Here is a 27,673-nt window from a genome sequence, read left to right as displayed (position 1 = left end):
CTCACCACAAGTCGTGGTGGCTCTTCAGGTCGCATGGGTGCTAAGCCTTGCATAGCCTGGGCATTTTTTCAGATCGATAAAGATGACCCAACTCGTGTTATCTGTAACATTTGTCAGCAAAAGCTAAGTAGAGGCCAAAAAATACATAGTTTGAGTACTTCATGCATGAACCGGCACATGGGCATGAAGCATAAGTTGCAGTGGGAAGCTCAGTGTGCTACAATGCGGCCTAGCCGGCCGGGCCAACCACCGTCTGTCATATCTTGTGCATCCGCGGCCTCTTCATCCTCTGTGACTGGGGGGACAGCAGTCACACCTGTTTTGGGGCGCAGACCTGCCACCTCTTTACCCGCAACAGCCAGCGTGATTGGCAGGTCATCATTTTCTTTGGAGGTGGTAACACCAGCTGGTGTTGAGCGCTGTCCGACATCGATAGCACCACCTTTGGATCAAGGCAACCTAACATGTCCGCCTGCATCTTCCTCTCAGACCGGCAGTTTGCCGGGGACACCCTTATCAACCCCGTCTAAGCACAATAGCCAGCCCTCGGTCCCTGGGATGTGGACAAGTAAAAGACCATTTCCTCCTAGCCATGAGAAAGCTAAGAGGTTGAATTTCACCATCTGCAAGCTCTTGGCTACAGAAATGCTGCCTTTCCGCCTGGTGGACACAGAGGATTTTCGAGACCTTATGTCCGTCGCAGTGCCCCAGTACCAGATGCCCAGTCGGCACTACTTCTCAAAGAAAGGTGTGCCTGTGCTCCACCAGCATGTCGCACACAACATCACCGCTTCTTTGAGAAACTCTGTGTGTGACAGGGTGCATTTCACCACAGACACTTGGATGAGTAGGCATGGACAGGGGCGTTACATGTCGCTGACTGGGCATTGGGTAACTATGGTGACAGCAGGACAAGGGGCTGCTGTCCAAGTCTTGCCGTCCCCACGAGTTGTGCGTCAATCCTCTTTATGTCAAAGTTTCTCCACTGCTTCTGCCTCCTCAACCTCCTCTCGGTCTTCCACCTGCACCCAAAGCCTGTCTGGTCATGCCACAAGCTTTCTAACTGCGCAGAAGGGATCCTGCACACCTCCTTACTATGCTGGCAGTAGGGCTCAACGTCATCAGGCGGTTTTTACTTTGAAATGTCTGGGAAATGTGAGTCACACAGCTGAGGAGTTGTGGTCAGCTCTGGAGAACCAATTTCATGAATGGTTGTCTCCACTGGACCTGAAACCAGGGAAGGCCGTGTGCGACAATGCTGCAAACCTGGGTGCGGCCCTTCGCCGGGGCAATGTCACACACGTGCCTTGTATGGCTCACGTGTTGAACCAGGTTGTCCAGCAATTTTTAGCCCACTATCCCAGACTAGATGGCCTTCTGCAGAGGGCACGGTCGCTGTGTGCTCACTTCCACCATTCGCATCCCGCAGCTCAGCGACTTACATCTCTACAGAAGTCGTTGGGCCTGCCACTTCACCGGCTAAAATGCGATGTGCCTACCCGGTGGAATTCAACTCTGGACATGTTGCAGCGACTGTGGCCGCACCGACAAGCCCTGGTGCAATACGTTCTGACATATAGCCTGGGCCAACGAGATCCAGACGTGGGGCAAATCACGCTGGAGGAGTGGTCTCAGATCAGGGACCTATGCACCCTTCTGCACAGTTTTGAAATGGCGACGAAGATGTTTAGTGCTGACGATGCCATTATCAGCATGACTATTCCGGTGATTTACATGCTGGAGCACATGTTAAACAGAATTCGGAGTCAGGTGGTGGCACAAGAGGAGGTGGAGGAAGTAGAGGAGGAGGAGTTGTATGCGTTAGGGCTAACATCTGCAAGGTCCAGACGGTCGGCAGCACCAAGGCGGCAGGCATGTGAGGGTGGGGGAGATGGTTTTACCAGGGCGCATGGTAGCAGCCAAACTAGTGAGGAAGGTGCAGGAGCCCAGGAAGAAGTGGAGGATGAACTGATGGAAGACTCATCAGATGAGGGAGACCTTGATCACATTTCTGTTGTGCGAGGTTGGGGGGAGAGGACAGAGGAAGGAAGCATGATTGTTACCTCGCCACCAACACAACAGGGACTTGGTGCTCCTGGATGCGCAACACACATGAGTGCCTTCTTGCTGCACTACCTGCAACATGACCCTCGAATTGTGAGAATTAGAAATAATCCTGACTACTGGGTTGCCACACTGTTAGATCCCCGGTACAAAGGTAAATTTGCCGAAATTATTCCTGCCATAGAAAGGGATGCACGCATGCAGGAGTATCAGCAGAGACTGTTGCAGAATCTTACATGTGCTTTTCCACAAAACACCAGTGGTGCACGTAGTGAATCTCACAGTTCCAACTTGCCAACCGTGGGACCGTCAAGTGTTCAGCACTCAAACCATAACAGAACCACAGTATCTGCTGGTAACATCAATTTTGCGCAATCATTTCACCACTTTTTTAGCCCATCCTTTGCAAGGCCACAGGAGACAAGAAGTCTGACACATAGTCAACGCCTAGAGACGATGGTACAGGAGTATCTCCAAGTAAACATTGAAGCCATGACTGTGTCACTGGACCCTTGCTCTTTTTGGGCTTCCAATCTGGATAAATGGCCGGAGCTAGCCACTTACGCCTTGGAGATCTTGTCATGCCCCGCAGCCAGCGTTCTGTCTGAACGTGTGTTCAGCGCTGCTGGTGGTGTGCTGACAGATAAGCGCACGCGGCTCTCCACTGATAATGTAGACAGACTCACGTTCATAAAGATGAACAAATCATGGATCCGAAATGACTTTTCTACCCCTGTGTCATCCTGGGGAGAGTAAAAGATGGATGATTGGTTAAAATCACCCTACCAACCGTTTTAAGCTTTCAAATTACTAATCATGTTTATCTGTATCTTGGCTGGAAAATAATTTGGGCTTTGTAGCAGTGTGCAGCACTGATTCTATTAGGCCATCTATAATAAGCTCCACCAGATTTAAAATTACTAATCATGTTTATCTGTATCTTGGCTGGAAAATAATTTGGGCTTTGTAGCAGTGTGCAGCACTGATCCTATTAGGCCATCTATACTAAGCTCCACCAGATTTAAAATTAATAATAATTTTTAGCTGCATCTAGCCCGGAAAATAATTTTGGGGCTCCGAGATGCGCAAGACACATAAGTGCCTTCTTGCTGCACTACCTGCAACATGACCCTCATATTGTCAGAATTCGAAGGAATCATGACTACTGCGTTGCCACACTCTTAGATCCCCCAAACTTTTCGATCAACCTTTTCATTTTAATAAAGACCAAAAAAATGGTCATTTTTGAAATTATAAGCATTAGCAGGTTATTAGAAACTGAAATCAAACAGTTTTCAACTCAAAACTTTATTCTAGGTGATGTTACATTTTCACATAGGACCCCTTGTTCGAAAGGAGCTTCTGAACTCTCTCGTCCATTGAATTTGTCAGGTTTTGGATGGTTTCTGCTTCAATTGTTTTGCATGAGGACAGAATACCCTCCCAGAGCTGTTGCTTAGATGTGAACTGCCTCCCGCCATCATAGACACTCCTTTTGATGATGCTCCAAAGGTTCTGAATGGGGTAGAGGTCAGGGGAGCATGGGGGTCACACCATAAGTTTGTCCCCTTTTATGCCCATATCAGCCAGAGATGCAGATGTTTTATGTGCAGCATGAGATGGTGCATTATCATGCAAAAAAATGATCTTGCTGTGAAATATACGGTTCTTCTTCTTGAACCATGGCAGGAAGTGCTGTTTGAGAAAATCCACATACATTATGGAGTTCATCTTTAGCGCCTTCAGGGATCCTAAAGGGGCCGACAATCTCTCTCCCCATGATTCCAGCCCAAAACATTACTCCACCTCCTCCTTGTTGGCGCTGTAGCCGTGTTTGCGTGGGGTGTCCATCAACCAGCCATCCTCCACTCCATCCATCTGGACCATCGAGCGCTGCACGGCACTCATCCGTGAACAAAACAGTTTTGAAATCAGTCTTCATGTAATGTTTGGCCCACTGGAACCGTTTCTGCTTGTGTGAAGTGGATAGAGGAGGTCGACAGGATGGCGTATGCACAGCTGCAAACCTCTGAAGGACCCTGCATCTTGTTGTTCGGGGGACGTTGGAGGCACCAGCAGCTTCAAAAACTTGTCTGCTGCTATGACAAGGCTTTTTTGCCGCTGCTCTTTTAACCTGACGTAATTGCCTGTAGGAAAGAGTCCTCAATTTGCCCTTATCAGCACGCACACGTGTGTACTGTGAATCAGCTACATACTTCTTGATTGCCAAGACACTTCATCCTGATCATCGCACAATGTTGATTGTAGTCATGCCTTGACCTAAACACTCCACAATTTGTTGCTTCTCAGCAGCCGACACATCCTTTTTCTTTCCCATTTTGGCAGAAAATGTAGGCTGCTTAATAATGTGAGACAGCCTTCTTAAGTAGTCTTGCCTTTCATTGGACACACCTGCCAAACTAATTAGCACAGGTGTCTGCAATTGCTTACAGTGATATAAAGAGCCCTGACACACATCACCATGAATGAGTTTAACTGACAAACAAACAAATTCTTCCCTTATCACTCCTAAACACTTTTTGCATAATAATTTGGAACACAGTGTACATGTGCTTTTCCACAAAACACCAGTGGTTCACGTAGTGAATCTTACAGTTCTAACTTGCCAACCGTGGTCTGTATGGAGTTGTTCAATAAAGGGCCCAAAATTAAGATAACATAGATGGGAGAGGTCTCTATGAATAGGAATTCCTAAGTATTTGATACCCTGTGAGGGCCAGGCAAAGGGAAAGTTGGACTGGATGTTATCCTATATGGATTTGGGGAGGGAGACATCGAGGGCCTCAGACTTCGCTGCATTGATTTTAAAATTTGACCATGTAACAAAGTGATCTATTTCAGCCATAACAGCATGGATGGATATATGTGATTGAGTGATATATACTAGGACATCATCAGCAAATAGAGAGCACTTGTACTCGGTGCCTCCCACCTCAATCCACCTAATATTGGGGTTATGGCGAATTGATGAGAGCAGGTGCTCTGTCACTAGGATGTATAAGAGAGGGGACAGAGAACATCCCTGCCTTGTCCCATTGGTGATTGTGAAAGGTGATGAAAATGTTCTGACGTGCCCCCTGGGCCTTGGGACACCCGGAGCCGGACCCTTTTTGGTGGATGCTGGTGGTTGTAGTCTCCGTGGCGGCGACCCGGTTCCGTGGCTCAGGGCGGTCAAACCAGTGGCGGAACTATTTATGTGGTTTTGATGTTTAAATGTCCTACTACGCCACCCGTGGATTGCGGTCAGAGTGAACCGCCACTCCAGGGCAGACCACTGAGGCTGGTGTTGTGGGTGCAGCAGAGTGTAGCATAACTCCCCACGGGAGGAGTATAGCCTCAGGGCAGTGTATGCGGAGGATGGGGTGATCGTGCAGGGCAGCAGCAGTAACGACACGGAGTCAGTGATGCAGTCCAGGGCCTTTACTCACAGTTCTTATTATCCAGACCACGTCTGCAGGTAACGGCTGCCCACGTCGTACTGTGCTCACCAGGTGAGGGGCTCAGACAACTCCCAGATAACTTTGGAGCGCTTCACAGGACCCCCTTTGTGTGTCCTTTGTCTGGCCTTTCTTACCAACCCTTCTGTCCGGCTGCCTCGGGCCTCCTCTTGGTAAACTTGGCGCCAGTTTCCCTGACCCTATGTGGTGCCTTCCTAGCGGGTGTAGCGAGGGGCTGCACCACATAAAATGTCACAGCCTCCTGTTTCTAGGTGAGGGTCGTTTCCTGCCTCCACTAGTTTCGGGGACCGGTCTCCCCCTTTGGCCTGACCCCTCCACGCAGGTGGATTCGGGCTTGCGGTGGCGACTCGCCCGTCCGCACCCCTGGGATCCCTTCGTTCCTCGTTCCTGGAGCCTTCTCCGCTCCTCTTCCTTCCTTCTCCCTCTTCCGGGCCTGGGCCTCTGTTACTAGGCCCGCCTCCGGAGCAGAGCTCATGCAGAGCCCCTGCTCCCTGCCACTTCTGCTCAGACTTCTCTGCACTGAACTAAGATGGTGCCCACCTTTTATACTCCCTTCTCAATGCACCCAGGAACTGCTTCCTCCCTGCTCCTGCACTACAGGGTTCCCCTTCCTCAGTGTTCCCTCCCCCCACTCCAGCCAGGGACAGGGACTGTCGTGCCCATCTCAGGGGCATATTGGTCGCCCTGCCCCACGGCAATGTGGTGTAATGCATGCAGGTGTCGGATCCTTATCCACACTCCATCCTTACCTGAGAGTGAGATATCACACCTCTGGGTGAGGTGCAATACCTCTGTAGCAACCGAGCCCTCAGGGTAATACAGTTCCATTTATCTTCAGCCTAGGTGACGTATTGCGATACAGGGCCGTGATTTTGGCTATAAAAGGGTCCCCTAGACCCCCACCCCAAGCTTTTAAGAGAATCATATATGGCGTGCCAGGAGACTCTATGGAATGCTTTCTCAGCATCCAACGAGAGTATCTAATTACAAATTTTTAACTGCATCTAGCCCAGGAAATACTTTGTGCCTAGTAGCAGTGTCTGCTAGTCAGCGGATTATCCCGGCTGTTAAGCAAGCTACACCACCTGTAGTTTTGACACTTAATTTTTTCAAAGGAAATGCTTCGGGACCACGGGATACTCAGTGAAGAGCATCAGGAGGCACCCCAAGGCATAGGGGCTGGGACTGGCAGTAGGATGCCTTGCGGTGGACAGCCGAGCTCGATCCTTATAAAAGCTTTTTAACTGCAGCAGCTTTAGTGGACGCTACTGGAGCTGGAATTACGCGGCTGCTGGCATGAGACTTGCCCTCCAATAGATCCTTGTAAATGGATTTAAAATGTATTCATTCAAATTAGAGAGACAATTTAAATTAAAAAGCTTAGAGCTGCCTCCACCACAGGGGGGGATCGCTCGACCCACCAGCGGACAGGCACCAGTATTGGGAGAGGGGGGCTGGCCGTCAGGGTTCACCGCGGCTCTTGCACAAACCCAGCGACACGGAGGTGGCACGGGCAGGAGCGGACTGAATGTGTCGGCTTCTCACTTTTTGGATTTTAGAAGGGCATGACATGCCTATATCTGTGTCTCCCCCTCCTTTTACTCCTCCACCTCTTTTCTTTTCGCATGACTATATGTACTTGTCACTTTTCCATGTGTTAGTTGTGTCTTCAGAGCAGTTTGTCAGCTTTTGGACACCTTTGAAGGTGTTTTCTATGTGTTTCTATGTGTTTTTGTTTGCCTGCCATTGGTTTTAACGGTGTTCGAAGGTGTTCGACGAACAGTTCGACGAACAGTTCGGCGAACACACGGGTGTTCGACGAACCGAACTGAACTCGAACACTACGGGGGTGGCTCAACACTATTAACGACATCTTCCATGATCTCCTGTATTCTTGCGTGGTGGTGTACCTGGACGATATCTTGGTTTTCTCTCTGATAGTCAGGTTCTGCTTAGGCTCCGGCAGGATCGCCTATACGCTAAATGCGAGAAATGCCTCTTTGAGCAGACCTCTTTACCGTTCCTGGGCTATATTATCTCCGAGACTGGTCTGCGGATGGATCTCGAAAAGGTCTCTTCCGTCTTCAAGTGGCCCCGACCAGAGGGGTTGAAGGCGATTCAGCGATTCCTGGGCTTCGCAAATTTTTACCGCATCTTCATTTCTCATTTCTCCTCCCGGACTGCTGCTATCTCCGCGCTCTCCCTTAAAGGAGAAAATCCCAGGGAATGGACTTCCGAAGCGGAGGAGGCCTTAGTCTCCCTAAAACAAGCCTTCTCCTCCGCTCCTGTGTTACACAGTCCGGATTGCAACAAGCAATTCTTCCTGGAGGTTGATGCTTCCTCCTCCGGAGCCGGAGCGGTGCTCACCCAGAAATCCCCGTTCGGAAAAATGGTAACCTGCGGCTTCTTCTCCAAGCTCTTCTCCTCGTCCGAGTGCAACTACTCCATAGGAGATCGTGAACTGCTGGCCATCAAATTAGCACTGGAGGAATGGCGCTACTTGCTGGAGGGGGCTCTGCACCCAGTGGTCATCTACACTAACCACAAAAACCTCGCTTATTTGCAGAACGCCCAAAGATTAAATCTGCGTCAGGCCAGGTGGTCTCTACTCTTTGCCTGATTCTGCTTCACCCTGCATTACCGCCTGGCGGACAAGAACATTAGAGCTGACGCTCTATCCCGCTCATCCTTGTCTTCCGACCAAGAGGAGGAGCCTCTACATATCATTGACCCCTCCAAAGTAATGACTGTGGCTCAGTTTGCCTTGTCTCATCTTCCACCCGGTAAGACCTTTGTAGCGGTTCTGGATCATAAGAAGGTTCTACTCTGGGGCCATTCATCCAAACTAGTCGGTCATGCTGGCCAGAGGAAGACCTTTCTGCTCATTGCCTGACATTACTGGTGGCCTTCCCTGCGCAAGGATGTTGCGGACTTCGTCACTGCTTGTTCCTCCTGTGCCCGTAACAAGGTTCCCAGGCACCTTCCATCCGGCCGTCTTCTTCCTCTTCCTGTGCCTTCTGCTCCATGGCAACACATTGCAATGGACTTCTGCCGGGTGTACGGTCATTTGGGTGGTCGCTAACATTTTCTAAAATGACTAACTTCATTCCTCTGCCTGGTCTTCCGTCTGCATCTGTGCTGGCTAAGGACTTCATCCATCACATCTTTCGTCTCCACGGCCTACCTCTCCACATTGTGTCTGATCGCGGGGTTTAGTTCACTTCGCGCTTCTGGAGAGCTACGTGTAAGCTGCTGGATGTCTCCTTGGATTTCTCCTCTGCTCATCATCCTGAGTCCAACGGTCAAGTGGAACATATTAACCAGGTCCTTACCAGCTTTCTACGGCACTTTGTCAACGCTCACCATAATGATTGGGTTAACCATGAAAGCGAATCTTCCTCTAAATCCCCGTTCTTTGTGGTCTACGGTCAACATCCCTGGATTCCGTTTCCCGTCTCCTCTTCAGTGGACAATCCTGCCGCGGAGTCTCTGGTCAGCGAATTTTCAGCTATTTGGGAAGACACTAGATCTGCACTTCTTCAGTCCTCCGAGCGGAAGAAGAAACATGCTGAGACGTCTGGATCCGCCCCTTTTCCGTCCGGGAGACAAGGTCTGGCTCTCCTCCAAATATGTTTGTCTCAAGATACCTTCCTATAAGTTGGGTCCGCGGTTCATCGGTCCGTTCGAGGTTCTGAACCAAATCAATCCCGTGGCTTACATGCTGAAACTCCCGGTCACCTTACGAATTCCCAACTCCTTTCATGTATCCCTCCTGAAACCTGTTGTCCTTAATTCTTTCTATGATGATCCAGGTACCGTTCCAGCTCCAGTCTCTGCTGAGGACGTCTTTAAGGTAGAAAACATTTTGGCCATCAAGAGGGTAAGAGGAAAGACCTTCTTTCTTGTGGATTGGAAGGGGTTTGGCCCGGAGGAGAGGTCTTGGGAACCCAGGGAGAACATTCATGCCCCTCATCTTCTAAAAGAATTTCTTGCGGGCCTAAAGAAGAGGGGGCATAAAGGGGGGGTACTGTACCATCGGCGTCTCTGCCGGGCAGAGACACCGCTCCCCTCACCGCCGCGGCTCTGGTCCGGCGTCTTCCAGCTCCCGTCCTGCTGCTACTATGATGCGCACTGCGCGCAGTTTCCTGGGCACTATGCTTACGGCGCGCTCTCCCTCCCTCTTAAAGGGCCCGCGCACGTTGTCCTAAAAAGTCCCCGGCCAATGGCCAGAGGACTTCCCTTATTTAAAGCACCTCCTCCAATATGGAGGTGCCTGTGCAAGGTTGTTGTTCCATGTGCTAACACTTGCTCCAACCCTCAGGTCCCGCTGCCTGTCAGTCCTGCCTGCCAGTCTGTCTGTCAGTCCAGCCCGCCAGCCTTTCTAACAGTTCTGTCCTTACTGGTGCTTACCTGGAGCACCTGTCAGTACCTGCCGTGCCCGCCTGTCTGCCTACCTGTCGGTACCTGCCTGTTACCTGTCGTGCCCGCCAGCCAGTCTACCCGGAGCGCCTGCCAGTTACCTGCCGTGCCCGCCTGCTCGCCTATCCGGAGCACCCATCTGGCTATCTCCTGAACCAGCCTGCTTGTCTACCCGGTCCACCCGTCAGTCTTCCTGCCGTGCTCATCCGCTGTACCGGTCAGTTCCTGTCATCTGACCCGTGGGAGAAACCTGCTCTCACACAAGGTCGGTCCCAGAGTGGCACCTGGTCCACCTGCCCGCTTCCTCCCTGGTTCACAGAGTCGACTAAGTCGCCGTGTGACCTTGGTCAGGCCAAGTAGGCACTTAGTCACGCCCCTCTGGTCCCTCCTTGTACCGAAGCATAGAGGTTCCACCACCCGGACCCGTAACATAGTAAGACCTATCTGCCTTCTTCCCTTGCTCCTTGGTCCACTTCTCATTCTCATATGAATTTTCAGACGTGGACAGATACTCTGCATAAGCACTCTGACTGTTCTATTGCTATACAGGCCTATAAACAGCAAGCTATGATGCACTGTGGGCTTTAACCATAACAGCATTGACTTCTTCTTAGAAATTTGTGCTTAAGTGAGAAAGAGACCAGCGCTCTATCTTCCTTATAAAAAAATCCAGTTTATTTCATGAATGAATAATAAAATACCACAAAATATTGCAGCTGATTCTTTCTGTGAAGTAAAACATTTCTCTGCCTGTTTTTAAACAAACAGCATTTTACCTCACAGAAAGAATCAGGTGCAATCACATATTGCCCTGTCGTGACGTTGTATGGGCTTCATACAGTATGATCGGAATGTTAACCTAAGAAAATCTTGTTCAGTTTTGTACATTTTTGCCAAGCGGCAATAAATCAATGTATGATTTATGGATGTGCACAGTTCATGACTTTTTTTCTACAGTTCTGATATATTGCCCTGTCTGTATACTCTTTTTCTTCCTCCCCTGCCCAGGAGCTGTGGTATGTTCAGATCATGGTCCTGCACGGTGAGACACAGCCATTACACAGGGGCACATTTATAAGATTATGTCAGAACAGAATGATTTTTTTTAAACACATCCAATTGTGTAACTTATTTTATTGATTAAATTGTATTTTGTTCGTGGCACAACCTCTTTTAATGTGTCCAGTGCTGAGATCTCTCTGCCTCCAAATGTTGTATGATGGATCCTGCTATGAACAGGTTATTCCTGCCTACTGATATGAGCAATTGGTAAGGAGTATATGGCTATAGTCAATCCTTCAAGTAACTGGGGCCTAAGTTGTTCATGAATTTAAAGGTCATCAGGTAAATTTTAAAAGTTATTCTCCATTTTAGCAGCAGCCGGTACAGTGTGCAGTAAATTGAAGTTATTGAAGAATGTAGAAGTTGATTAGTTATTAACCTAATTGTGGTATTTTGGACATGGTGGTATTCGGCTTTGTCTGAAAGACTTAAATATAGGGCATTACAGAAGACCAGGTGAGAGGTTATGAGAGGTTTGTACCAGTGTTCAATTGTTTTCTGGCAGTATAAAGTATGTAGTGTTGGCAGTGTTCCTTAGATGGATAAATGAGGACTTAATAATCCCTAATGCTTGTTTTTTGAATGACACTTTTCCATTAGTAACGATACTTAAATTTCATAATTTGTCTGAGTTTTGAAGGGTTGTGTTTCTCAGAGGTAAAAATGCTTGAGTGGAAGGTTACCATTTTGCTGTTAGTCAGCCAGCTGGCAAACATTCTTTCTTACAGTTCTGCTAAGCAAATATTTACAGCTGAAAATGGGTCACTGACTCCTGGATTGAAGGTCAGGTATAAATGTATATCAAGCAGTGGTATGCCAGACTGTGATTCTAGATTATTTTGCTTAATAGTGGCATGTAAATTGAAAAGAGCATTGGGGTTAGAACTGAACCCTGTGGTATTCTATATTTCAAGGGAACTGACTCTGAAATTTCAGCCATGAAGGAAGCGAACCATTGAAGAACTGTGCAATTAATTTTGCAGAATTACTTAAGTCTATGTATATTTCATGGTCAACTGTATCAAAAGCTGTAGAAAGATCTAAGCATATTAGGATGTTGCACTTACCAATCTCTTGCTATGAGTAGATCATTTAGTACTAAGGTAAGTAAGCGGTAAATTCTTTCTGGAAGCCAGGGTCATGGATGCAATCACCTGACAGTTTGGCATCTAGTTGAATAGCAACTGCCTTTTCTCTGACTTAACCTAGGAAGGGCAGGTTAGAGACAGGTCTGTAGTTACACATAGCATCTGAGATCATGGAAGGCTTCTTTAAGATAGGCTTGACAATTGCTTCTTTTAATAGATCAGTGAAAATCCCACATTGCCTAGAACAGTTATCTTTTTTGATTGCTGGAACAAGAAGGTCAGGACACTACAGCAGGAATGATGTTTGGCCTGGGTCCAGTTAACATGTAGTTCTGTGGAGACACAGGAGGATTTTTGTGATCTCTGGTTCATGTAGCATATCACATTTTGACCATGGAATTTAGGTTTTAATATTGATATTCATATTTTTTTATGCATTTTGAATGCAAGACTGGATAGTAGAAACTTTGTCCATGAAGTAATGGGCAAATTTTTCACAAACTTGTTTTGATAATGGAATAGTAGGTCTTAGGCCGTGTGAGTAAAATAGTTTATATACTTTGTGGAACAGTTGTGGTGGCCTGTTGCTTGCACTTGTTATCTCTTATGACAGAGAGTCACATTTTTTCTTTTTTAAGATTGATTGACAGTTCCTGATGGGGGGTGGGGGATTTATGTTTGTTCTCTGGGAACTGATATTTTTGCCACTGACGGTCAAATTTCCTCCTCCCAATTTCTGAAGCTGCTTTCTCAGTGCGCCATGGAGCAATGACATAAAATGCAGAGGACACAGACTTGTATTGCTGTAAGAGGCAGTCTATTATTCAAGCAGTGAAGTCTTCAAGTATGATACACCTTTGATGTTCAGGTGTTAAGATGAAGAGTAGTTCTGTGAATTCCTTGAGAAATGTAGAGGAGTAAAATTTAGATAGTTTTGTCTACTAAAAAGTGAACACTATTATTATTTAGCAGCCTTTGGCTCGATCTCGAGCCATGGCAACTTGATGGATGAACGTTCTGTAGTAAGATCGATCTTTTGCAAACCTAGATAGGTCCACAAAGTTCTTCTCTGCATTATCTTGATAGCATCAAGCAGTCGGGTTGCTGGTCTTCCTTTTCACCTTGTTCTTTCTATTCTTCTGACCATGATGACCTTCTCCAGTAATTGCTTTCTTCTAATGATATGTCCAAAGTAGACTAGTTGTAGCTTGGTGATCCTTGCTTTGAGTGACATGTCTGGCTTGTTTTGTTCCAAAATTTACTTGTTTGTTCTTCATGTCATCCATGGTATTAATAACATCCTTCTCCAGCACCACATTTTGAAGGCATCGATTCTTCTTCTGTCTTGTTTCTTTATCATTCAAGTTTCACATCCGTATGTTACCACAGGAAAGACCAAACTGTACAAGCCGTGTCTAAGTCACCAGTGAAATGTTCCTCGATTTAAAGACCTTGTTCAGTGATTTCATTGTTGATTTGGCCATAGCTATTTTCCTCTTGACTTCTGGTGTCATCGCTGCATCTTGAGTTATCATCAGTCTGAGTAGGTTGAAGCCCTTTACAACTTCCATTTTGTCGTCCATCTCAAATGTGTGCCGGTCATACCTCGTAGTAAGCAATATCTTTGTCTTCTTTGTGTTGAGTAGCAGTCAGTTCTGTAACCTAGTCAATTTGCACAGCTTGACTCTAATCTTTGCTGGGAAAAGTTCATTATCAATTCCACAGTGAGCTCCTGACCTTGTTTTCTCTGTAATGATCAATGACCTCCATCTTCGGCAAACAAATTTGCAGTCAATCTCATTCTTATAGGCCCTATTTGTTGATGTTTATGTGCAGAGTCTCCATTTGTGATTTTGGAAGAAGGTGTTCATGATGGACAGTTGATTTGTTATACAAAATTCAATGATTCTTTCTCCAGTCTTGTTTCGTTCAAAATTTCCAATTGCAGTTCTATTTTTGCCATGGCCCAATTTGCCATTTAAGTCTCCCATGAAAATGAGTAAGCCTTGTTTTGGTGTCTTGTTGATTTCCTCTTGAACTTGATCAAAGAATAGTTCAATGTCCTCCTCTTCAGCATCTGTTGTTGGTGAGTAGACTTATATAACTGCGACATTGATTGGCACTCCTTGTAGTCTTATCAAGATGACTCTATCGCTGACTGCATTGTAGTTCAGGATGGTCAGGCCGATCTTCGGTTGAGAATAAAAGCAACATCATTTCTTCTATCGATGTCAAAATAGTAAACCCAATCGCCTACTCAGCTGATATAAATACATACCTGAACAATTTTTCAACATAATCAGCATCTCTGTTCAGTCCCGTCTCTGAGGAAAAGATTAAGAAATAAAATCCCTGCTGATAAAAAGATGAATTCTGCTTATATAGCCCTTTTCTAACTTCTTCACTTTTTTGCGTCAGTCTCTGGAACCCAACATACTACATTCTCTTCCATAACGAAGATATTCAAGAATAATGTTTCATATTTGCCATGAGAAGGATTATTCTCTGGGCTATACAAATGCTTTTGTAGTGCTACTGATTGATTTTAAAACCCAAGGCTGTGTTAACTGAATGTGTTGCTTTGCTTATCATCTGTTACTCTATCCAATGCTAATACCATCCAGTAGTAATACACATAGAGGGGAATGTATAAAAACTGGAGCGTCAGATGGTTATCTTGAACCAAAGTCAAATTCACCATATTTATTAAACGGACCTTGTCACTGGCTTCATGCTGTTCAAATGTTGAACAGCATGAATCAGTGCTGGGTTGGAGATTGCTGCTAGGTTTATCTTTCTATAAAATGTTGCAATGTTTCACAGAAAACATAATTTGAAAAGTTGACCAGGGACTATATTAAATAACCTGACTAGTCTGGTGTAGCCTACAGCTGGCTTTTCCCCACCCCACTCCAGCTGATTGACAGGTCTCTCACCTGTTTGTACCTAGGTAGAGATTTGTCAGTCATATGGAAAAGTGGGGGAAAACCCAGACAGGGGCCACATGTGGTTTGTCCAATATCTCCCTGTACTTGCTGGTCAGTTTTTCAAACTATTTTCTCTGAAATGCCACAGAGAAAGACATAGATAGAAAGACATACCTTAGCTGTAATCATGCTGTTATGATCTGCTACAAGAACTAAGGAAAGAAAGGGAATCTGTCCCTACAATAAAACTAAGCTGATTCCTTACGATGCAGCGGGCAACCTGTTCCTTGTGAACAGACCCGCCTTCGTCCTCAGCTAGTCTGAACGCAGACCTATAGAATAAAGGGAAGGGTCCCTAAAAGAACTAGAGACTGGGACAAAATTTGACACCTCCTAGCAGAAGTTGTAGCGGAGCAAAAAGACAAACAGACAAAAAGTACTTAGAGGTCCAAAGGACCAAACGAACTAGAGAGATAGGTACAAAAGCACCTGGCTAGGGTGGAGCTGGAATAAATAGGAAGCAGGTCACATGACCACAAAACAGAAAAAACTAACAGGAAGGTTCTAACAGTACCCCCTCTTCTATGAGGATCCTCCGGATCCTCCAGGCCCAGGCCTATCAGGAAACCTCCTGTGGAATGCTCTGACAAGTGTAGGGGCAGAGACATCCTCTGCTCTTACCCAGGAGTTATCTACGGGACCGAAACCTTTCCAAGCGACGAGATACTGCAATCTCCCTCTATGCCTTCTGGAATTCAGAATACGAGAAATTTCATATTCGCCATCTTCCACCACCGGAGGAACTGTGACAGTGGCATCCCTATCCGATACATCAGCCTTTTTCAACAAGGAAACATGAAACACCGGATTAATCTTCCAGGAGGTGGGAACCTCCAACCTAACAGCAGACTGGTTAACCACCTGAAGCACCTTAAATGGCCCCACAAACTTCGGACCCAATTTTTTAGAGGGAATCCTCAACCACAGATTCTTTGAGGACAACCAAACCACGTCACCCAACGTAAACAAAACCTCTTTACGTTTCCTGTTAAAATACTTCTTGGACTTTTTGTTAGCCTCCTGAAGGTTACCACGCACATCAGTCCAAACTCTCTCCAAATCACCGGAAAAATTCTCCTCCTCCGGCACAGCCGACACCAATTTGGAGAACGGACCAAACGACGGATGTCTCCCAGTACAACAAAAAAAAGGAGAACACCCAGCAGAAGTGGGTGTATGGTTGTTAAGAGCAAATTCAGCGAGTGGCAAAAACTCAGACCACCCCTCTTGATTGTCTGCCACAAAACAACGCAAAAACTGTTCAACATCCTGGTTCTTTCTTTCTGTCTGTCCAGACTCAGGATGATACCCAGATGAAAATGACAAATGGACTCCCAACCTGTCACAAAATGCACGCCAAAAGCGAGCCACAAACTGAGGTCCCCTATCAGAAACAATGTCGGTGGGAATGCCATGGAGCCTGACAATCTCCTTAACAAATGCCCTAGCGATAGTCTTAGCGCAGGGTAGTTTAATGAAAGGAACTAAATGACACATCTTGCTAAAACGGTCCACGACCATCCAGATGACAGTAAAATCCTCGGACACAGGAAAGTCAGTAATAAAATCCATTGCCAGATGCGTCCAAGGCGCACTAGGAACCTCCAGAGGGCAAAGCAACCCCGCAGCAGGGGTATGTGAAGCCTTTGACCTGGCACACACAGTACATTGACGCACCCACTTGATGACTTCCTTCTGCCACCCAGGCCACCAAAAACTGCGACTTATAAGTCTCTTAGTCTCAGAAATTCCTGGATGACCAGCCAACCGAGACTCATGATACTCCACAAACAAATCTCTCCTAAAGGTTCTAGGCACAAACAACCTCCCATGGGGAGTGTTAGATGGGGCATACTCCTGGGCTTTGAGAATCCCATCTTCCAAAATGGAGTCCAATGCCGCTAACACAACTCCTTCCTGTAAAATGCTCTCCTCCTTCTCGGTACCAACCATGGGAGAAAAGCTGCGAGATAAAGCATCGGCTTTGACATTCTTAGTACCCGGGATGTAAGTGACAGAAAAATTAAACCGGGAAAAAAAAAGTGCCCTCCTAGCCTGACGGGCATTCAAGCGCTTGGCAGCATCCAGATAGATCAAATTCTTATGATCTGTGAAAACCTGAATAGGAAATTTAGCACCTTCCAAGAAATGACGCCAATGTTCAAACGCGAGTTTAATAGCCAGCAATTCCCGATACCAACATCGTAATTAAGTTCGGTCTCAGAAAATTTTTAAAAAAAAAAACCACAGGGATGTACTCCATCCTTGTTCTCCTGAGACAAAACCACACCGACCCCCACCGAAGAAGCATCAACCTCGACCAAAAAAGGCTTGGTCTCATCAGGCTGCATAAGGATAGGGGCAGAACTGAACCTCTCCTTGAGATACACAAAAGCTTCAATGGCCTCAGTAGTCCACTGGACCGTATTAGCACCTTTCCTGGTGAGATCGGTCAGTGGCTTAACAATTATAGAAAAATTCTTAATGAATTTTCTGTAATAATTGGCGAATCCCAAAAATCTCTGTATCGATTTCAAACCAATAGGCCTAGGCCATTCCTGCACAGCCTGAACCTTCACCGGGTCCATCTCAAAGCCCTCGCTGGAGACAATGTAGCCCAAAAAACTAATTCTCTGCACAGCGAACTCACATTTCTCCAGCTTAGCAAAAAGTGAATTGTCACTTAATGACTGCAATACCTCACGTACGCTCTGCCAATGAGACCCCAGATCAGGCGAATAAATCAGAATGTCATCCAAATACACCACTACATTCTTACCAATCAAAGGTCTCAGGATGTCATTAATAAGGTTCTGAAAAAACACGGGTGCATTGGTAAGACCAAAAGGCATCACCAGATTCTCAAAATGACCTACTGGAGTGTTAAAAGCAGTCTTCCATTCATCACCCTCCTTTATTCGTAACAAATTGTATGCCCCCGGAGATCAATTTTAGAGAACCACTTGGCCCCCACTAACTGGTTAAACACATCAGGAATTAACGGCAATGGGTAGGAATTGCGTACGGTAATTTTATTAATTTCACGAAAGTCCAAACATGGACGTAAACCGCCGTCCTTTTTTTTTACAAAGAAAAATCCAACAGCCACAGGTGACTTAGAAGGTCTAATGTGACCAGCAGCCAAGCTCGTCTGTATGTATTCCTCCATGGCCTTTCTTTCAGGGATAGTCAGATTAAAAAAGCGACTCTTGGGTAGAGTAGCTCCAGGAACAAACTCAATAGTGCAATCATAGTTCCTATGAGGAGGTAAAACTTGCGACTCCTCCTCTGAAAAAAACTTCCAAAAATCCTGAATAGGTACAGGTAATTCCCCTTTTTCCACAGCCGCAATGCGACCATTACAACATTTATCATAGCATTTAGGACTCCAAGACTGAATCTCATTAGTAGACCAGTCCAGTAAAGGATTGTGCAGTTTTAACCAAGGTAAACCTAAAACTACTGGAGAAGGTAAATTATTTAATACCACCAAATCCAAATTCTCTTGGTGAATGCCATTGATAGTGAGGGGAAATTCAGCAACCTTGTGAGTAATACATTTCAAAGGAGTGTTATCAATTGCAATCACAGAAATAAAAGATGACAAAGGTTTGGATTCCAATTTAAGTTTTTCCAAAAACCCCTTATCAATCACATTAAGTGTAGAACCACAATCCACAAATACCTGAAATTCAATCAAATCTTCATGCAATGAGGTACTCCCTGAAAGAAATACTCCCTTAGAATTTAAACAAGCAATACGGGCGTAGCTGACCATTTTTTTTTCTTTGCTTAAACGAAGCTCACAGTTCTTAATCAAATGGCCAGATTTACCACAATAAAAACACAAACCTTGGGAAAACCTGTGGTCTCTTTCCTGAGAGCAGAGTGACAAAGCCCCCCCCCTCCATTGGTTCTCCGCCGTCTGAGCAGACCCTCTGAGGACTAGGAGCTGCCATTGCAGGAATTTTCTCATCATAAGCTCTGGCACGCAGTCTCCTGTCCACATGTATAGCTAATTGCATGGCTTCTTGTAAGGTCACAGGTGCAGGAAATGCAATCAGCAGATCCTTAACCCTTTCACTTAGATCAGCAAGAAACAAACATTTTAACGCCGAATCATTCCATCTCACTTCTGAAGACCACCTTCTGAAGTGAGTACAATAATTTTCAACATCACCTGACCCCTGCTTCAAACGTCTCAGTTCTGTCTCAGCAGATGAGACTCGATCAGGATCGTCAAACAATAGCTCCATAGCAGAAAAAAATCCTCCACTGATCTAAAACACGGATCATTAGGTTGGAGAGAAAAGGCCCACCCCTGTGGTTCCTTGCGCCAAAGTGACATGATAAACCCAATGCGCTGTGATTCATTCCCAGAGAACCTGGGTCTCAAACGAAAATATAATAAACAAGCATTTTTAAAGGAAAAAAAATCTTGTTGTTTACCATCAAAAATATCAGGCAGTCCTACCTTTGATTCAACAAAATGCGCTCCAGGACAGCTACTTGTTATGATCTGCTACAAGCACTAAGGAAAGACAGGAGATCTGTCCCTACAATAGAACTAAACTGGATCCCTACGATGTAACGGGGAACCTGATCCTGCGATCAGACCCACTAAAGTCCTCAGCTAGTCTGTACGAAGACCTATAGATGCAAGGGAGGGATCCCTACAAGAACTAGGGACTGGGATAAAGTTGGACACCTTCTAGCAGAAATTGTAGCAGTAAAAGACAAACACACAACATAGAACATAGAGGTCAGAAGACCTAGCAAACCTAACAGAGAAAGGTAACAGAGCACCAAGCTAGCTCAAGAGTAGTAATTACAATGAAGTCCAGCAAGGCCAGGAGGGCGGAGCCGGATTAAATAGGCAAAAAAGGTCATGTGACCAGCAAACAAGAAAAAAACCAACAAGGGAGTTCTAACACTACTCACGTGTTGCTGGAGCTCGGCCACCTCTAGAGACAATCCCTGCAGGAGCTGAGCCAAATCTTGAACAGAATCCATTATGATCCCCGGAATTCTTTCCTTGAAGTTTTTTTAGTTTTGGATGGACTTACTGTTATGATCTGCTACAAGAACTAAGGAAAGAAAGGGAATCTGTCCCTACAATAAAACTAAGCTGATTCCCTACGATGCAGCGGGCAACCTGTTCCTTGTGAACAGACCCACCTTCGTCCTCAGCTAGTCTGAACGCAGACCTATAGAATAAAGGGAGGGGTCCCTAAAAGAACTAGGGACTGGGACAAAATTGGACACCTCCTAGCAGAAGTTGTAACAAAGCAAAAAGACAAACGGACAAAAAGTACTTAGAGGTCCAAAGGACCAAACGAACTAGAGAGATAGGTACAAAAGCACCTGGCTAGATAGTCAAAGTAACACTGAAGTCCATCAAAGCCAGAAGGGTGGAGCTGGAATAAATAGGCAGCAGGTAACATGACCACAAAATAGAAAAAACTAACAGGAAGGTTCTAACACATGCAGCTAGGCTCTTTCTCCTCATGGTATGGGCAGCATAAATCTAGTGACAGGTTCCCTGTAAGTTTTTCATGCCTGTTAAATTTGGGGCATTTTTTGGGTGCCTTTTCATCAGAAATCGAAATGTAAACCAGCTGTGAACTGGCGTAGACTTTTGCTAAAACTTCCTCTGATTCCTGGCACAATATAGTTAGTTTATTTGGCAATGCTTAACCATGCCTCTTCAACTAAGCGTCACCCTATTTTAGAGAAGTGGCTTAACTAAATAAAAAAAAGAAGACACAAATATGGCTTTAAGAAAACTTTATGACTTTTTTGTCACCAATCTGATGTACCTGTGTTAAAAAATTTCCCACTAAAATCATCTTCTAGCCTAGGCCTAAAATACATTTTTTTACATGTCAATGTGTGCAACTTAAAATGGAAATTGCAAATTCAGTTGTTATGACAAGAAAACAGTTCTGCATGAAGCACTATTGTTCTCATGAATATAAATGTAATCTGTGATGGAGACTCCTTCTTAGCTGCATGCCAATGCTAGGATAGTGCAAAAATAAGGATGGACAGAAAAACTAATGCTGCAACACAAAAACTTTACTGTTAGCCTCAGGATTTTAAGGCACATCAAGCATGGTGGTTTCAAACTACAGTTTTACAGGTTCAACTCTAATGGTTACATACGCTCAATATGTGTACATTGCACTTAACAGTTGTGACACTTCACTGCTCACCCCAATCAGGTGCCATCACCTCCTTGTCAGCAGTGCCAACATGACTGGTTGGTGGACAATTTAATTTCCTTACTGAATCTGCCATCGTTATCAGCTTTGGAGGAACAGTACAAATCAATATTAGGATGAGCTCTGGCCACATCCTACAGCCTGTTGGAAAATTGTTAGGTTATTACTAAAAATCATTGTAATTGGAGTCATGTTTATGCGGTAAGGGGCATTTTTGGGGATTTCTCATGTGAAACTGGAATGGTTTATGTTTGTATCATAGCCATTTTAAAGTTTTCATTATTTTCCTGACCCCTTAATGACAAGGGCAATTTTGACCTTAATGACCAAAACTATTTTTCAAATCTTATATGTGGCAAGATCTCTGGAATGCTTCAACATAACTCAGTGATTCCCAGAATGTTTTACATTATACTTTGCACAACTCGTACATTTAAGTTTATATGTTTTGCATTTTTATGAAAATATCTGACATTTTGCAAACATGTACAACCATCTATTCCCAAAAAGTTAATGCATAGTGGAAAATGTAAAGAAAACAAGAATGCAGTCAATTGGAAGTCTCTTATAGTCATATTTTGTTCACAATAGAACATCGAGCACATATCAGAATTTGAAAGTTAAACATTGTTCCATTCCATTTGAAAAAAAAAACTCATTTAGAAATTAATGGCAGGAACACATCTTAAAAAAGCTGGGATAGGGTTAACAAAAGGCTTGAAAAGTAAGTGGTATTAATGAAAAACAGCTAGAGGGTCAATCTTCAACTGTCACATGATTGTGTACAAAAAGAGCATGCTAGAAAGGCAGATTCTCTAAGAAGCAAAAATGGACAGAGGTTCACCAATTTATGAACAACTAGCTTTTACCCACGGCTTCGCATGGAATTTGGTTTGCCACATTAAGTTTCGTGACAGATCATTTTAATAGTAAAAAAAAATAATCTTAATAGTAAAAAAAAAATAATCTTAATAGTAAAAAAAAATAATCTTAATAGTAAAAAAAAAAAAATCTTATTTAGTTACTCGTACATCCAAAATTTCAGATGTCTAACTTCAAAACTGACGGATTCCATACAATCTTTGAACCTCCATACAATCTTTGAACCCCTATAATATGAAGAGGGAAACTCTTGAGGGTGGAATTATCAAAATTCCTTTCTTAGTGCTCATTTAAGCTATAATAGAACCTATCTGCAAATTTCAAGATGCTAAGTTCAGTGGTTTCGGCTGTGCGTTGACCGCTAGGTGTGTCAGTCAATCAGGATTACAGTTTTATATAATCTTCGCCTGTATGGTGTGTTTATAAAAAGTAGCCCTATGTCCTTCCTCCGGCTTGAAATTATCCATATCAAATTTAATCACAAACGGATTACTAAACACTGATTAATAAACAGGACGGACTGAAGTTACTTGCGTTTAATATTGTTCGTGTTAGTAAAGAATTAGTATGTAATTGGAATAATGGACATCTGCAGGTAATTTATCTATGTGTTTTTACTGCAATATACTCCTGTAAACTATGTTATTTGATTTATTTCGTTCAGCGCAAATATGTAGATTTTGCGATTTAGAAACACGTGAGCAAGCTACGTATAGCTGACCGTGGGAAAAACAGGGCGTGCCTAAATGTATCCCCGCTACCTTCAAAGTTTGCCCTTGCGATTTATTGATGGTCATTGAAAATGCAACTTTAAGTGGGAACTGCAAACATTTGAAATTAAAGGGTAAGTTATTGGGTATTATTGTGATGCGTGGTATAAGAATATTTTCACCCTTAGCTTCTCCAGGTAAAATTGTGGCCTTTACAATGTCCTGCCTAGTTCAGTGAGTCGCAATCTAGTGCCATTACATAATCTCGGGGTGTCCAAGTTGCGCATTAACAAAACGGGTATACCGACCTTTAATTCGAACTTATGAGATGGGACCCCGGATAGCTCCAAAGAGTTAAGAAACTCCACGGGGTAGCTCGTACAGTCTTCAGATGACATGACTGTGTCGATGGAGTTGTAGGTTGTTGCATCGCTGGTTACTTGGTCCAAGATAATTTTATTGATTTTCGCAACTGTTTCATTTCTTGGTGCTAGTATAATTCTTTCACATAGCCAATTTTCATCGTGGATGTTTTGTTGCAAATTTGGAAAAACGTGAGCAATAAGTGCGTCTTCCGAATCCACAACATGACAAAATTGGTTAGTGAATAGAACCATACCTTCTTCGTCAGTTTCGATTCGACCTTCACCGATCTCGAGCAGTTTCTCAGTGTACGCGCCCGACTCTAGATCACTGAATAACTGGACACGCATGTTGGTGGTGAGGTGCAGCTTTTCAACTTTGGTCCATAAATATGAGGATTTCAGACATGCGTTAATTTCGTCTGCTGCAGTGCCTCGCTCGATGACAGGCAAAGTTTGCCTAAAGTCCCCAGCCAATAAAACAACCACACCACCCATTATTGTTTGTTTACTGTGTAAGTCTTGTAGACAACGATCAAGAGCTTCGATGGTGCATTTGTGTGACATTGTGCACTCGTCCCACACGATTAGTTTGCACTGTTGCAACAGGAGGCCACGGACGCTGCTCTTGCTGATATTACACGATGGGGTTTCTTCGTTCACTAGATTAAGAGGTAATTTAAAGACTGAATGTGCCGTCCGTCCACCGCTTAGCAATGTTGCAGCAATTCCAGAGGAAGCCACAGCTAATGCAACGTTATGACTGCTACGAATTTTTGCTAAAAGTAAATTAAGCAAGAAAGTTTTTCCTGTACCACCCGGGGCATCAAGGAAAAAAAGTCCGCCTTCACCATTCTCAACTCGTCCTACTATTTTGTGATAAATCTCTCTTTGATCAGGTAGCAAACGTGGCTCAGTTTCGCAAACGTGAGCGTCTAACTGGTTGGTATCATAGCTTAGCTCTTTTATCAACTCGTTCTACAGCTCTCCTCTACGCCGCGGTGAGGGTAGACCAAAATCGGACAATTTCTTTCCAGAAATTATTAATATTTTGTCCTCGATAAGCCCCAACGCCTCATTGAAACAGAGATCATCGTTAACGTGATCCATTCTTTCAAATCTGTGCATGATATCCTCTGATAACGCAGTTTTATACTTGTGCCAGAGTTGTAGAAGATTGGATAAACCGCAAGTGCATATCAATATGGCAAGCAGCTCTCTTGTTTGCGCCGGGGAGCGACATAGCACGGCATCTTCTAAGGTGGTATCCCAGTGGTTATCATCTTCCAACAACCCCATCTTCTCACACACCTGCCGAAAAGTTGCAAGTTCTTGACCTTCAAATGTTTTTAAATCCGAGAAGTTGGTTGGACCCCTTATTACATTCAGCAGCATACGCAAGCAATAACATTCAAAATTGCTAACGTGCACCATGTAAATGCGACCTAGAGCGTCTCCTGCCTTCACACCTGGCCAGCCATCGACAGGTGTTCCTTGTAAACAACGTTTCCATTGCTTCCGTGCCACATTCCAAGTATAGTAGCGAGGCACATCAATGTAAAGTGATGTTTTTGCAAACGTATCACTTTGGCACAACAGGAAAAATGCAGTTAGTGTAGTTTTAGGTGGTGCTTCTAATCTCTCTCTAAAATTATTTTCCGTAAAGTAAACCCTCTCGCCATTGGGTAAATGAATCGCGAGATGAGTGACGGTTGGGTGTCTCTCGTGCAGAGGCAGACCTAAGATCCGCCACTCTGCTTCGTTACTACTAACATATCGGCCGGTTCTAAAGGTCTGCACCTCATCTCTTGGGTCAATGTTAACATTCCCTTGCTGGCAGATGTTAAAAATAGCCTGGTCGCTACCCTTATTAATATATTTACAAATATATTTTATCGCCTGTACCGTATTACAGAACTCTACATTTAAATGAGAATTAAAAATTTTTGATAAGAGTGGAGAATATGGGACCACCCAGCTATTGTCCACCAATATTTCCTGTGTTCCTCTACGGGTTTTTATAATCGTCGTGCGTCCACCATTCTCTGGTGCTCTGCGCCTGTACAAAGGATAACCTTTGTCATTGGTTTGAGTATCTTTTAAAAGCTTCCTCGGATATTTTTTGGTACATTTTCCTTCCTTCATGCATGGCGATGAAGAATTGAATGTACCACATGGCCCGTGAATCATATTCTTTGTCACTGTATCATAGAGATTTTGATCGGTTTCTGGGTTTGGTATCTCAGCCCATATGATTTCGTCAATTTGGTTCGGATGCAATTTTTCCTTTAACCACAGCAGTAAGTGCACATGAGGCAAACCTCGCTTTTGCCACTCGATCGAGTACATGAAGCATTGCATATCACCAAATATGTTACCTTTTGTAAGTAGAGCTACCAACTTCTGTACTTTTATTCTAAATACTCGAGCTGTTAAGTCATGTCTGTCCGTTGAATTTTGACCAGCCATAAGCTCTTTGGTGATTTCTGGCCAAGCGGGGTTGCAAGTCATTGTAATAAATAAATCAGGCCTCCCATAATTACGTACGTATGTGAACGCATCTTGTGTGTATTCGTGTAGGTATCTCGGACTATTTACAAATGATGACGGGAGAATCACCATCTGACCTAAGTTATTTGGCTCCAAATCCGCATAATTTCTTATTGCATCTTGCAAGTGAATACAATTTTCTGCGCGCAGTTTTTTTTTATTTAAAGAAATGAACCTTAAGCGCTCACTTTCCATCTTTACATACATGTCGACCAGAAACTGATGAAGTAGGAGCCTACACTTAAGCATCAAATTAAAATCGCTGCGACGGACCATCAAGTGAAAGGCATAAAAATCTTTGCAGGACACCTTTTTGCTTGGCATTGCTTGTCTGGTAATTGGATTTATCTGAGGAATATCAATGCTGTACCCCTCTTGTCCTTTCCAAAAAATTATTGGGTACTCGAGAGCGTCATAGAATCTATGTGTATCGGGAACCCTAGTGAGCATGCCATCGCGCGGCTGCACAACGATGTCCCGAGACATAGTTTGTTCGCTACTAACTATTACAGCAGCTATTTCATTTGTAGTAGGGGCATTGAATCGTCTCTCATGTTGACCATGTGGTACACGGTCTGGGTGAATCACTACTTTGAAATGATCGTCATTGATCATTCTGTCTCTAGCCGTTTTAAATTCATGCACCAAAATGTTGTGGTCGTGAAGTACTCGTTGTAATTTTTTAACTATGTTTTTATCTACGCTTTGCACGCACTCAGTACGCCTGTTGATTTGTTCTTCATCGTCACCTATGAAATAAACTTGTAAAAATTGTGGTTGCGAAATGGACGTAGGAATTAAAGAACCGATACGGTGGTATACTTGTCCTTGTGTTGTAAAGGTCGGGCAAAACTCTGGCATTGAGACAATTTGATCTGCTCCAAAAGACGTCATATGAAAGCACATGTTGTATTTTCTTATATTATTTAGAAAAAGGCGAGATTCATCAGTTTCATTAGAGAAAAGCTCTTTTAAAGGTTGAACTGGCTCGTCTATATAAGGAAGAGCTACTTTCCCGCCCAAACAACACATACCTGCTGCTTCCTCTTTCCACTTAAGAGCTCCGCAATATTTGCAATCTATGGTCATTGCTTCTATTTTTATAAGCTTGTGAGTTTCATAATCAAGAGTCTCGTCATACTCAAATGCAGCTTTATTAAACAATATCCATGTATTTCTTGTAAATGTTTGACGTCGCTGTGCTGCCCTTTCAGCAACAGTGCGTCTGCGAGATTCGGCCATTTCATAAGTTTCAGTGGCTCTTTGGGATGCCATGTAAGTCGCTTGCTGCTGACGTCGAGCTTGGGACTGTTCTGGAGTTTCAGCAGTCCGTTGAGACGCCAGATACTCCGCATGCTGTTCACGTCGGGCTTGGGACTGTTCTTGAGTTTCAGCAGCCCGTTGAGATGCCAAAAACTCCGCATTCCGTTCACGTCGGGCTTGGGATTGTTCTGGAGTCTCTGCAGCTCTATGTGCCGCACAACGCACCGCCTGCTCAAGCCTTCGTTGCTCGGCTTGTTGAGACGTCTCATCACGTCTAATTATTTTCATAGCTCGGACTTTATTAGAGCTTTGCGAAATGTTAGACTTACGCTTTCGCGGCATTTTTATAAGTACTAATTACAAAATAGGTACTTAGTAAAGTTCAAACAAAATACTAAAACAATCTAATTAGTTATATTACGATCGCTGTACAGACGATATCAGTTGTATATGACTGGTCTATGAGGAGCAGCTGTGGCGTGGTTACCCATAGCAACCATTCCCAGTGCTCTGTGGGAGCTGAGAGCAGCCTGCTGGTGCTGTGGGTGATATGCTCCGCTGCACACACACAGGGCTGTGCTGC

Source organism: Phyllobates terribilis, unplaced genomic scaffold (assembly GCF_046119375.1).
Source record: "Phyllobates terribilis strain yellow unplaced genomic scaffold, ASM4611937v1 Scaffold_3__8_contigs__length_932513732, whole genome shotgun sequence".
NCBI lineage: Eukaryota > Metazoa > Chordata > Amphibia > Anura > Dendrobatidae > Phyllobates > Phyllobates terribilis.
The sequence above is the reverse complement of the archived record's forward strand: the minus strand, read 5'-3'. Positions refer to the sequence as shown.